Source organism: Vicia villosa, linkage group LG7, assembly GCF_029867415.1.
Source record: "Vicia villosa cultivar HV-30 ecotype Madison, WI linkage group LG7, Vvil1.0, whole genome shotgun sequence".
NCBI classification, from domain to species: domain Eukaryota; kingdom Viridiplantae; phylum Streptophyta; class Magnoliopsida; order Fabales; family Fabaceae; genus Vicia; species Vicia villosa.
This window is the reverse complement of record NC_081186.1, coordinates 77173900-77187522: the sequence shown is the minus strand read 5'-3', so window position 1 is coordinate 77187522 and position 13623 is coordinate 77173900.

Sequence of the window (13623 nt, the reverse complement as noted above, 5' to 3'; positions counted from 1 at the left end):
GACTTTTCTGATCTTTCATTGCATCGTCATGATCAACCCTTGATCAAATGATGATTCTAGGGTTGTAAGGATGTTGTTGACCAAATATCTTGAACTTTGACTGTATTTTGACTTGAAATGACTGTTTTGCCCTTGAGAGTCGACTGTTGACCTAATCAGGATTTGAGGGACCAACTTTGCTCTGTTTGACTTGAAACTTTACATGGGGATACTTTGGGATGTTTGTGACCCTATGGATTCCACCTTGAGCCATTGATTCAATGATTTTCTTTTGAATGACCTAAACCCTAATTCAGGGCCTTGTATAGGAGCGTGTATTTTGGAGCTTTGTGTTTTGATTTGATTTTGTGCAGGAGAAAATGTATGGGCAAATTTTGGGGTATGACAGCTTGCTACTAACCCTTTGGTCTTCTTACAGGTTTTTCTTGTGGGACTCACTCGTCTTTACTATCTTACGCTTTGCCTGATGCATTACATAACATCATGACATCATGACATCATACGCATAACATGATTTAACTAACCCTTTCAAGGATCTTAGGAATTTAGGGCGCGCAATTTCAGGTGCTCTTATAAAGGACTGAACTCTTATCAAGGGGCAAGAGGATTTACTTTCCTCTCGCCACATACCTTCCAATTCAGAGGCGATGTACCTATCAAGGGGCAAGAGGATTTATTTTCCTCTAGCCATGTACCTTCAAATTCAGAAGTCCCCGAATCAGAGGCGATGACCCACTCGTTATGGTGAGCTTGATTCCCATAGAAGAACATCCAAGAATCAGAGTTCTTTAAACGAAGACGTGACTAGATCATTTTCTAATGTTGCTAACTAAATTCCTAAAGATCCTTGAAAACATTGCATCTGCATTCATAACATCGCATAACAGGTTTCCTATAACAGGTCTCTCATCCTTCCTCGCTGTTTATTTCAGCACAAATGGATCTCGAGCAATCAGTCAGAAATCTTCAGGCTCAGAACAACGAGTTCCGAGAGATGATCCTTAACTTGGCCAAGGGGCAAGAAGAATCGAAGGCACTTCTGATCGAGAAGGAGAAGAATCAACGTAAGCATCAAGGAGGTAAAGATAATCGGAAATCCAAACCTAAGCGAGCATTTACTCCGTTGCACGTGCCACTGTCTCGAGTTTTGCAACAACTGCTCAATCAAAACTTGATAACTCTATTGCCTCCATATTCATTTCCTACCGATCCCACTCCTGGGTACAAGTACCATGCAAGATGTGCTTATCATTCGAATAGTCCTGGTCATGATACAGAAGATTGTTGGCAATTGAAGCGCAAGATTCAAGACCTCATTGATGACAAGATCATTGACTTTAACTCACTTGAGAAGCCTTACATGGCTAACGATGTGTACAATCTGAAAGAGCGTAATGAACACAACTAATCTGTGGGGGCAGTTCTGATCTCCACACCGACACCACAACAAAGTCGTCTAAACAAGCAAGGCACGCCTAAGCGTCAGTTCGCAAAGATCAATATGTCACTGGCTCAGGTATTGCAACATCTGTTGAAGAAAAACTTGATTACTACAAGGGATCCTCCCGTGAAACCCAATACTTCCGCTCCTAGCTATAAGCCTGATGCAAGGTGCGCATATCATTCCGATAGTCCTGGACATGACACCAATAGTTGTTGATCGTTAAAGAACAAGATCCAAGATATGATTGATGCTGGTGAAATAGAGTTCAACTCTCCCAAGACTCCTGTGGTGATCACCACTCCCATGACTAATCATGACAAGACTGATTGATGTCTAGACGGGCGAACTTTTGGATCATTAGTTTTACTTTCATTTGCGTAAATTCTATTCTATTTGTTTAAACATTCGACTTATGATAGACATTATCTGTTTTAATAATCATCATCAGTGCATTGCATATGTTCGTCTTGAATAAATTATTTCGTTATCACTCATTTTAAATTATGTCTTTACTTTGCATGTGTTTTGTGATACTCAACTCCTTCTAAAGCTGTATACCTTTGAGGGAGGATGACAAAAACGATACCGCAAATCCATACAGTGTGCCTTTGAACAGACTATGCTGACGATGTACAGGCATTGTTTCAATCCCTAAACAGTGGAGATATAAGGATGTTAATCCCTCGTCAACCCCTTTGAGCCTAAGGAGTAGAAGTTTCTTTCTCATACAAATTAAACCCTTAATCACAACCTGGGGCAGGGTAGTTCTCAGTTAATTTGGCTGTGCATTCTATTTTAAGAGAATCATTCAGTACACTTTTCAACAAAGGTTTCAATCACAAGCATTCATCCTCACACATCAAAGAAGTGTTGGAGATGTCAATCAAAAGCCAATGATGGTTCATCAATCATTAAGCAAGGCAGTCAATATCTTTCAAAAAAATGAAAAAACATATATACAAAGAAAAGCCTGCTAAGTCAAAAAACAAAAAGATGACTTAGGCAAAAATCAAGGCATCCCGCTGATTGTAAGCTCAAAATAGACAGTTCAGGCAAAAGTTAGGGATATCAAAAAGATGAAAGAAGAGAAGTCAATAAGCTCCTGAACAACACAATGTTGTGACTACCAAAAGGAAGAAGTGACTTCCATCTCACAAGTTCTCTTTGCTTGTGGACCATCATCATTATCAAAGGTGCAAATCCAAAAGTCTCTTGGAACCTGAATGCATAAGTTGAAATAACTGAGCTTAGGACTGAAGATCATCACGAAGAGGGGTGGGTACAATCAAATTTTGAGCCATTATCGTTTGTTTCTTAAACCGTGAACCAAGCCACGTTACAACCCATGAAAGTCCTAATTGAAGCATGGTTAGTTCAAAAGCATACTGTTACCAAAAGAGTATCCTGACTCCTTAAGGTTTACCACAAATGCCGAGTTGATATCACGTTTTTACAAACATCACATTGTTACAAATATCGTGTTTTTACAAATATCACGCCTTTACATATCATGTTTTAACGTTTTTCAAAAACTTAAGACAAACGTATGCATTGCATCTCATGAATTCATTATTAAACATAATTCTGCTACATAATTTCAAATGTTAGCATCAGAAAGAACTTGCACAGGGTACAACTAATGACTGAAAGTTATCCCGACAGACAAAATCACTTCAGAAGCAATGTAAAGGGGCATGGCACGTTTTGCCCAGTCAATCTGGAGCAATCAAGTCAAGATTCCAAGAATCTCTCAAACGCCAAACAGTCAAGTGGATCTTAAACTATTTCTCGATCAATCTGGGGCAATCAAATCAAGATTCTGAGAATCTCTCAAGGGTGCCAAGACAATTAGGGGCATGCATCCAAGTAGATCTGAAGCTATTTCCCAATCAACATGGGACATTGTCTTAGGCCCATGATTACTAAGGGAATGTCGCCCATAGTACACATCTCACAAAATCCTCGCGAGGCGAATCTTTCCAAAGTCCATGCTAGCAGGGGCAAATTTATGCAAGTCCAGTTCGACGTCTTGATCCATATTTAGTGGTGTGTCCTAATCAATATAAATCCAGGAATAGCAAGAGCTATAAACCACTAGGGGCAATGTTCAAATCATCCATGCCTTCCCACAAAGCCGGTTTCACAGGATCGTAGCCCCACAGAGTAATCATTAAGAAGATATCTTCAAATGTTCTCACAAAGACTCATTTCCTCAACTGAGTTTACATCTTCGACACTGCTAATTCCCCGACTCTTTTCTCTACTCCAAACAGGTTTATTCATCCTTTCTATCCCCAGTCATGGTATATCAATATCAATCGTTCATCCCCAAGTAGAAATCATAAATCCCCAGCTGGATATCATCGAACGAAAAACAGGAATCCTCTTTTCATTATCTCCAACGGCATACATGGATTTACTTTCTCAATCAACAGTTGCTATACAAGAGTTATCAATATGCTTCGACTATATAGTCCATCCCTGCATCATTCATAAATACATGCATAACATACAATACTATTGTTTATTTCGAGAATCTCAATACATGCATCATGATATTGCATAAAACTAATCTTTCCTTTTCAGGTCACTTCATAATCAAAAGAATATCATCATCCGAGTACGATGCAAATACAATCGTATCAACAATTCGATCTCAATACTCATCCAAGACAAATACAACTCTGACACTTAACTCCGGGTTATTCTTCACATATAATTCAGAAGCAATCAAAGAACTTCATATCCTTTCTAGGAGCCTTTCTAGGTCGGTCCTATTTAAAGCATATCACAACCTTTCTAGGTAATCTTTTCTAAGATGATTCATATCCTTTCTAGGAACCTTTCTAGGCAATCTTTTCTAAGATGTTTTATATCCTTTCCAGGAACCTTTCTAGGTAGTCTTCTCTAAGACATTTATCATCCTTTCTAGGAACCTTTCTAGGTAATCTTTTCTAAGATGATTCATATCCTTTCTAGGAACCTTTCTAGGTAATCTTTTCTAAGATGCTTTATATCCTTTCTAGGAACCTTTCTAGGTAGTCTTCTCTAAGACGTTTATCATCCTTTTTAGGAACCTTTCTAGGTAATCTTTTCTAAGATGACTCATATCCTTTCTAGGAGCCTTTCTAGGTAATCTTTTCTAAGATGATTCATACCCTATGTAGGAGCCTTTCTAGGTAGTCTTGTTTAAGACATATCATGTCCTTTCTAGGAGCCTTTATAGGTTAGTCTTATTTAAGACATATCTCAACCTCTTTAGGTAATATTCCTTTAAATATTTATCCAACATTTTCTAAAGACATCTACTGCCCTTTCAATGAGTTTTCTCAATTAATCTTCTACAAAACACTTTTTCCCGAGCTTTGTTTAAAGCCTAATCTCTTTTACCTCAGTCAATGATCTATCTATTCAGGAACTTTTCCAGGTAGTCTTCTGTAGACATTACTTCATCTATCCTTCAGGTACAATCAACAAAGCATCTGCTTTATACAAACATTTGATGGCATCCTCAAGCCCATCTCCGACAAGCGCCTTTCAAAACTTCAAGCCCGAATATAGTCTAACGTAATACTTATCCTGACTTTCGTATTTATCTAGATCAGATGGCATCTTTAAGCCCGTCTCATACATCTTTTCCAACACTTGGATGGCATATTTAAGCCCGTCTCTAGCAAAAGTCCCTGTTTCAGCTAGGGCAAATTCCTGGGTATTCTAGTGTTCAATCCTCTTCTACCCTCATATTCCGACAGGCACACAAGCCAATCTACATCCTCAAGTATAAGAAGATTGAACAGGGGCAGCTGTCATACCCCAAAATTTGCCCAACATATTTATTCATATTTTAGTCCATCTAACTTTCAAACGCTCAAAGATACACAAGAAGGAAGCATGCAGTCTCTCTCCTCAACAATCAACCCGTAACTAGGGTTTTGATTCTCTCAAAGTAAAATCAAGTTCTAAGACCTCAAATGGATCCCATGGCCTCTCATATGCTTCAAAGGACCCTCATGCCAAGTTTCGAGCTCTGATTCAAAAGATTACTCACTTAATGGCCCAAACGATTAATAATCGACTGGTTGACCTAAAAGTCAAACTACGGTCAAACCACAGTCAAAACTTCTGATTTTTGGTCAACATACTCATTATGAAGTATCATTCACCATTTGATCAAGGATTGATCATGGTTCATCAAGAAAAGATCAGAAATCAACGAATTCAAAAGTTTCTAAATTAGGGTTTTCTAGATAAAAGTCAAACGAACTTTGACCAGTCATAACTCCCACATGGAACATCAGAAATTTTCCATCCAAAGCTCATTTTAAAGGAAATTAGATTCTCTAAAACTTTGTCTCTCACATGCCAAGACTAAAAATGCTTCATTTGAGAGATATGGACCAAAACATTATAGGTCCTTTTCAAAAGTCAACCAAAAGTCATTTTTTTCAAAAGAACATACAAGGAGCATGGAAAATTATTTTGACATGAGACCAAATACATTGGTTAGAAGACTCTTCAAGGTTTCTAAAAAGGCCAAAAACTTGAAAAAATGTGGAAGCATGAGAAAATGGCAAGGTGCACAAGTTCACCTATTTTTAAGGGCATGTATGAAAAGAAAAGGGCCAAAACTCCAAAAATTTCCAAATGGGCCTATAATCTTTTTATCCTATCATTATTCTAAGCCCATGCACGCCCCAAAACAAGAGTCTCTTTATTTTTATTGTTTTAATAATTATTTCATGGTTTTTAATCACTTTAAATCATAAAATAATTATATAAAATAATAAAATCAATAAGAGATTTTATTTGCTTTGATTCCAATCAAATATAACTATCCAAATATCCAATATCAGATACAAATTTCGTGCAAGGAGATACTTGAAGCAAAAGATACATATTGAGCCAAGTTTAGAAATATTGGATAAAAACCAAATCAAAATTTTCTCATAATCAATGGTTGATTTTTTTTCAATTTTATTGACCTAATTCTAAGCCCTATATATACAAAATACACTCAGCAAATAAGGACGATTTTGGCAGCTATAGAACTAGGGTTTACCCTTCAAAATTTCAAGACAAAAGTTGCTCCATCGGGTTTGGAGTTGCAGCCTCTTTCAAGAGTTTTCAAGCATTCCATCGTCTCCCTTGGGTATCATAAGGTAACTCCAGGTAACTCTAAAACATTGATCACGCATGGAATGCATACATCATGAACAACAACTTTGCTCATATTTTCCAATTACGTATTTTACATGTTATCGCGTTTTGGTTAAACTTAGTGTTTCTAACGTGTTTCTAAGACCATTTAGAGCAGGTTTGTATCATTAGTTCGAAGCTTTGAAGCCCTGAACGCACATCACTATTGTTAGGGCACAATGGAGAGAACCTTGCGTTCTCTATGATAGGGAACGAATCAATCAAAAATATTGACATATTTGAATTCAGAGGACCTTAATTAGTAGATCTGGGCTTTTCTTTGTTTTGGTTAAGGTTGTTTTGCAGGTTTTTTAAATTCAAAGGTTTTTCCGCTGCTGAATCCGCAGCAAAAATCGCGGATGAATCCGCAGGAAAAGGGATAGAGAAGATGAACAGTCCTGGTAACCAAGAACCGCGCGCGTTGAAAGCTGTAATTGGACAGTCAACAATACTCAAACCTTTCTCCGGACGTGGCTAGTCCCGATAAGCTGGTCAAAAAGTCTCCAGCCACTCTTTCGTTCCAATTGGTCACTCAAAGTACATTGGGCCCACGCGTTGACTGGTCCCATTTACTTTCCTATTTTATATTTAATTTGTGTTTGCTATTCAAATGTCAACATAATTGTGTAGTACACTTGGCAAAGCAGCACCAAGATCGAGTATACAGACATGGGTTCGAGACCCAGGAGCAACACCAAATTTTTTTTACAAATAAAACATGTTGTACGCGTGCTGATCCTGTATTCACACCTCACGCACGCATATGGTGCATATTCTCATCCTGGCCTTTTGATTCATCAAGCTTCAGATCTGACGTCCCTGGGAGCGCAGGACCACCATGGACATTCAGAAAATCACCACACCAGATTCCAGCTAAGTTTATTTTGTTTTTTATTTATTTATTTCAAAATTACACATTCTTTTCTTTTCTTTATTTGTTTTTACTATAATTTATTTATTTATTTATTTATATTTACTTAATAAATTAGTATCTAGATAATTCTTTTTTTATAATAATTATTCATTTAATCGAAACTCGATTTTTGTTATAAACCTTTAATTTTAATTTTTATTTATACGCTTAATTAATTAAAATATTAGGTTTAACCCTATAATTATTAAATTCTATTCTGGCTCATCTAGCTATCTTATCGAACTTTCAATTCCGTTAGCCTTTTAGGGTTTGTTCAATCCCATTCATTTATTTCATTTGCCCTTTGGGATAAAATAGGGTTTATGCCCATAGTTAACGAATCTTAAATGCACTAACGCTTCTCTTCTTCATGTCCATTCTTTTTAGGGTTAATCAGAAATCCTCCGACTACGCGCCATGCCAGATCAAAAAAGCTAAGCTTCTTATTCATTTCTTTATTTATTTTAACGTCATTTTATTTTTATTTTAAAATAGGGTTTGCCTCGAGTAATCAATGAATCATGCCTACACTCACCCTTATTTATTTTCCTCTTAATTTGTAGAGTTGATCAAGGGTTCGAGGAAGATCGAGGCTCAAGATAATTATTCATCCCTCTTATTTTCTTTGTCTTTTAATTTCCCCCATCCCCGCAGGTGTTTATTGTAATAACGTAGGACATTTATTTTCTGCCTTTAATTCCTGTAATATTAATTGTTGTGGTTAGTAATCTTAGGGAGTGCAAGCCTTGAATTAACGTAGATCACTAAATTATAAGATAATATATCTGAATTAACCACCTGATTGTGCCACACACACACCTTTAGGGTAATCCCTCTGTTGCCTTGTTGCCTTATTACTGTTGCCTTGTTGCTTTAATTTTCGTTGCCTAAAAATAGTCAAAGTCCCTCGATTCCGAGGATACCTAAAGCAATGCTGCCTCAAAGTTATTGAAACTCCCTCGATGTTGCCTCGGTAAAATGATGATTTGTCCCCATTGCTAAGGTATCCTCGCATGATGCCTAAAAAATAAAATGACTATTATATCTTTCCCTTAGACTACCTGCCCTCTTTATGGCAAGGGACAGTCTTGTGGCGAACGATTATTCTCGATGACCCAAACATCCAATTGAAAGACTGCCTACCCTCGCATGGTATGGATAGACCCTTTCGCCTGAAAAAGCTAAAAGAACGATCTTTCAAAACTTAGGGTAGTTGCTACTAATTGCTTGCTCTAAAATTCAAATTACTTTTCCCACTCTCTTCAAAATCAAAATTCAAAAAGACTACGCTTATTTACAAGCTAAAGTTCTTCTTCAAAAATCTTTTCAAACATTTCAAACAATTCAAAAGTGAGCTAAGCAATTAAGAGCCCATGGATAACCATGGATGCAAAAGGTGCTTTACACCTTCCCTTTGTATAACTTACCCCCCGAACTCAAAATCTTTTAAAAGGTCTTTTTCTGTTCTTTTAGCCTTTCTTATTGGATAAAATAAAAGTCGGTGGCGACTCTTGCTATCCGCACATTTCGATAAAGTCAGTTCACCGTATTACACACGTCATTTGAAGATCCTCCATCGTGGCCTCGTGGGAAGGCCCAACATCATCTGCATGCTAAAAAATTGGGATTATCCGAGGGTGGGATACTCTAAAGTACCACTCTAAATAAACGTTGAGACTCGGCCCAAGAAAAGACACTCTAGCTACATTTTCTATAATAGCAACGACACTACTGATAATGTTAGACCTAAATCGTCTATCAATGCCCTCAGATGGCACATATGGGTCTGGTCTAGGGATGCCCTGAACATACCCAAAGTGGTGTAGACACCTCTCAGGTGAATATCTAGCCACAAAACTCTCCCATCACGGATAACTCAAAAAAAGGCAATGTCATCAAACTTCCTATGCATTTTGTGGTCTACGTAAGGTGTCCATATGATATCGTCAAAGGTCAGCGCATCGATCCTCCACCTGTACTCCTAAAGACCTCTTGAATGAGAATGTCCAGCCCTCCAATCTGGTGGCCCGTTGCAATCCATCACAAATTGACGAGAAATGTTCGTATATGTAACGTTGCACAAGAAGAAGAAATGACATATACAAAATGTCTTTGATAAATAAGAATTAAAGAAATAAAACATAATAATTATTCATACCTGAAATAAGCTCATTTAATCGGCAAGTTATCTCGTCTTAAATACAATTTTCTCTCAAAGGCAGTATATGATATTGTCAAAGCAGCACACCCCATGCCTGCCTAGTCGAGATGCTCAAATTCAGCAAACATGGATATGTATCTTGCATCAATGTATATATGAGACCTATCTGCTAAGATAGTACATCATACAAGATACAACAAGTATACCTCATGAGGTGAGAACCAGTGGAGACTACTCTACCCACCTTAAGATGCAACTGCTCTTTGTCATCTGCGATGTTCCCACTAGAAAACTCTACAACTGCTCTCTAACCATCGGTCAATGTATGAGCAATCTTGTGGTCTCTTCCTCTGATTCTTACTAGAGCAAAAAATATTAAAAAATACAAAAATTGAACTATCAAATATTTTTAAAATCCAAAAATGAACATATACATACCGACATTTTTGAAATGTCTGGTATTCTACATGCATTTTTACCGATATTATTTTGTCAATAATTTTAAAAATACCATTAAAATATATATAGAATATCGAATTTTTAAAAATACCGATAAAAAATATATAAAATAATGAACATTTCAAAAATACCGATAAAAATATTTGTTTTTCTTCTAAAAATTCGGTATAGATACTAAATTTACGATATGAATGCAAGAAATTTAATAAAAAAACCGCTTACTTTTAAGTATCTTGTAGAAGCTTAAAAAAAGAAAATTTCTTTATCCACCTCCCTATGGGGGTCACCCCTAGCGAAATCCCCAAATTACCCCTGCTTCGGAGATGCATCTCCGAAGTAATTTTTTTTTAGATTTTTTTAGACTTCGGAAATGCATTTCCGAAAACACCAAAAAATTGGTGTTTTCGGAGATGCATTTCTGAAATGCATGAAAATTTAAAAAATACGTTATTTTTTACAATCAGGTAATATTTCGGAAGTTCATTTCCGAAAATAATTCTTCATATACCATTTTCCCTCCTTCACTATTTCATCATTTTTCTCCAAAACAAACCCAAACCCTCTCCAAAACATCCATCAAAATCAAACCATTTTTCGTCTCAAAATCAAGTTTCAAACCGTTGATCACGTTAAAGAGAGCATAGAAAGCTAGAATTTGAGGTAAACATCTCTCATTTCATCCTCTATTTCACTACATTGATTGAAGAAATCTGTGCTGAAAACTGCGATGGTTCGGAAGTACATTTCCGAAATAAGTTACCTAACAAATTTCGGAAATGTACTTCCGAAATCATCCCTGGCAGTAAAAAAAACAGTTTTGCCAATTTTGCTAATTTTTGCATATGTTAGGTATGGTGCATCCGGACAACATTGTCGACGATGACGTAGTAGTTCCGAAAGTTGTCAATGTTAATAACGATCCGGTTATCGACGTTAAATCTATGATCGATGCGGTAGATGTACGACAACAATTTACAAATGATCGGAGCTTCGCTAGTCGTGAACAATTGCTTGATTGGGTTCGTAGCGAAGCTAGTAAACTTGGATTTGGCATTGTTATTTTAAGGTCCGACAATGGAAATAGTAGACGGAAAGCTTTTGTCGTTTTGAATTGTGAGAGGGGTGGGAGTTATGTATCAACAAACCGGGTGTTAAAACACGAAGACACGGGATCGAGAAAGTGTGGGTGTCCGTTTAAGTTGCACGTGACTCGGAGGGTTGATGATTTATGGCGTTTAAGCGTCATTTGTGGAATTCATAATCATGCCTTGGATGCCAAGTTACACGGGCATCCAATGGCGTGTCGTTTGTCCCGCGAAGAGAAGAATGTTATTTCAGATTTATCGATAGTCAAAGTGGCGCCTCGCAACATACTTGCTGATTTGAAGCGGAAAAAACCGGATAACGTTTCAAATATCAAGCAAGTTTACAATGAACGAAACAATCTTAAAGTCTTGAAAATGGGCCCTCGGTCGGAAATGCAACAACTTTTGAAACTATTAGGCGATAACCAATACGTGTCAAGCTTCCGAACGTCCGAGGACAAAGTTACGGTGCGTGACTTTTTTTGGACTCATCCCGAAAGTATCAAATTGTTCAACACATTTCCAACCGTTCTTGTGATGGATTCGACGTACAAGACCAATAAGTATAGACTTCCTCTTCTAGAGATAGTCGGTGTGACCTCGACGGACAAGACATATTCGGTCGGATTTGCTTTTTTGGAATGTAAAAAAGAAGATAACTTTAAATGGGCTTTAGGAATATGCAAGTCTTTGTTGGTTGATCAAAAGGTTATGCCAAGTGTCATTGTTACCGACCGAGACAATGCTTTGATGAATGCAGTCGACCGTCTTCCCGACATCGACCGCATTACTTTGCCGATATCACATAACGTGCAACGTGAGAAGTAAGCTCAAACCCGCGGTTGGCAAGAAAGATAGGTCGGATGAAAACGGTAAAGTCATCAAAGCCGGTGTTGTGGTGGATAGGATTATGGCCGCATGGAGGGAGATTTTAGATGCACACACCGAAGAGTTGTATACCGAGAAATTGGTACACTTTAAGTCTTTGTGCGTTTCCATTAAGACTTTTTGTCATTATGTCGAATCCATTATCCTTGACAAAGTAACGAAAAAAGTTATTTGTGCTTGGACGGATCGAGTAAGACATCTTGGTTGCACCACGACTAACCGAGTTGAATCCGCACATGCGGTGTTGAAGAGATGGTTAGGTGATAGCAAGGGAGATTTATGTCGGGGATGGGACACCGTGAACCAAATGCTCCAAAATCAACACAATGAAATTCAAACATCGTTCGGTCGGAGCAAGACGGTTATGGAACACCGGTTTAAGGGCAAAAATCTATTCTTGCAATTGATTTACAACATATCCCGTTCGGGTTTGAATTTTATGTTTCATGAAGCGAAGCGGGCGGAGACAACGGGTCTGGATAGTTCTAAATGTGGGTGCACCATTAGAAAGACATACGACCTTCCATGTGCTTGTATACTTTCTAAAAAAATGAATTTGAATTCACCGATACGCATGGACGAGGTAATCGACCATTGGAAGAAGCTCCATTTTGATGATTTTTACCCACCATTATAAGTCTATAAATACAACACACTCTTCTTCATCCTCTTCACACCACAAAACACAAATGACACAAACCTACCCCCACCTAGCATTCGTCTACTTCACCAGTGGCTACCCGATGTCGTTCCAATTCCGCTTCTCGCGCGACACGCCGTTTGCGGACTTGATAACGTCGCTCAACACGCTATTGCTATAGCCGGAAAATCGGAAGGTTGTCAAGCTTGAGTACCGCTCGCCATCGCTTAACGACGACAGAGACGTTGAGTACACACCATTCGAGGTCAAGAACGACGAAGATTTAGCGGTTTGTGGGCAACTTTCGACCGATTTTCTTCGAAGGGTCCGATCGAGTTGGATGCGAAACTTCAAAGATCGGGGGACGACGTTATCAAAATGTTGACTCATCCTCACCTACCCGTGTTTAACAATATGTAACTTTAATCTTATGTAATGTGATCGATGTAATCTTCATCCGTTAAATAAATCGAATCGTTGTTGTTTGTTATTTTTCTTCTGTCCCGACTTTATTTCGGAAGTACATTTCCGAATTCTTCCAAGGGGGTGAATTCGGAGATGCACTTCCGAATTCACCTTTTTTCTGGAAAAAAATATTATTTCGGATGTACATTTCCGAAATCAGTTTTTTTCATAAAAAAAAACACGTTTTCGGAAGTACATTTCCGAAACCACCTTTTTTCTCATAAAATAAATGACTTCGAAAATACATTTCCGAAACAGGGGATATTTTGGAGATTTCACCGGAGGTGACAAAGAAAGTAAGGAGGTAGGTAAAGAAGAGTAAGGAGGTGGGTAAAGAAGATTCCTAAAAAAATGCGTAGAAATTAAAACTTT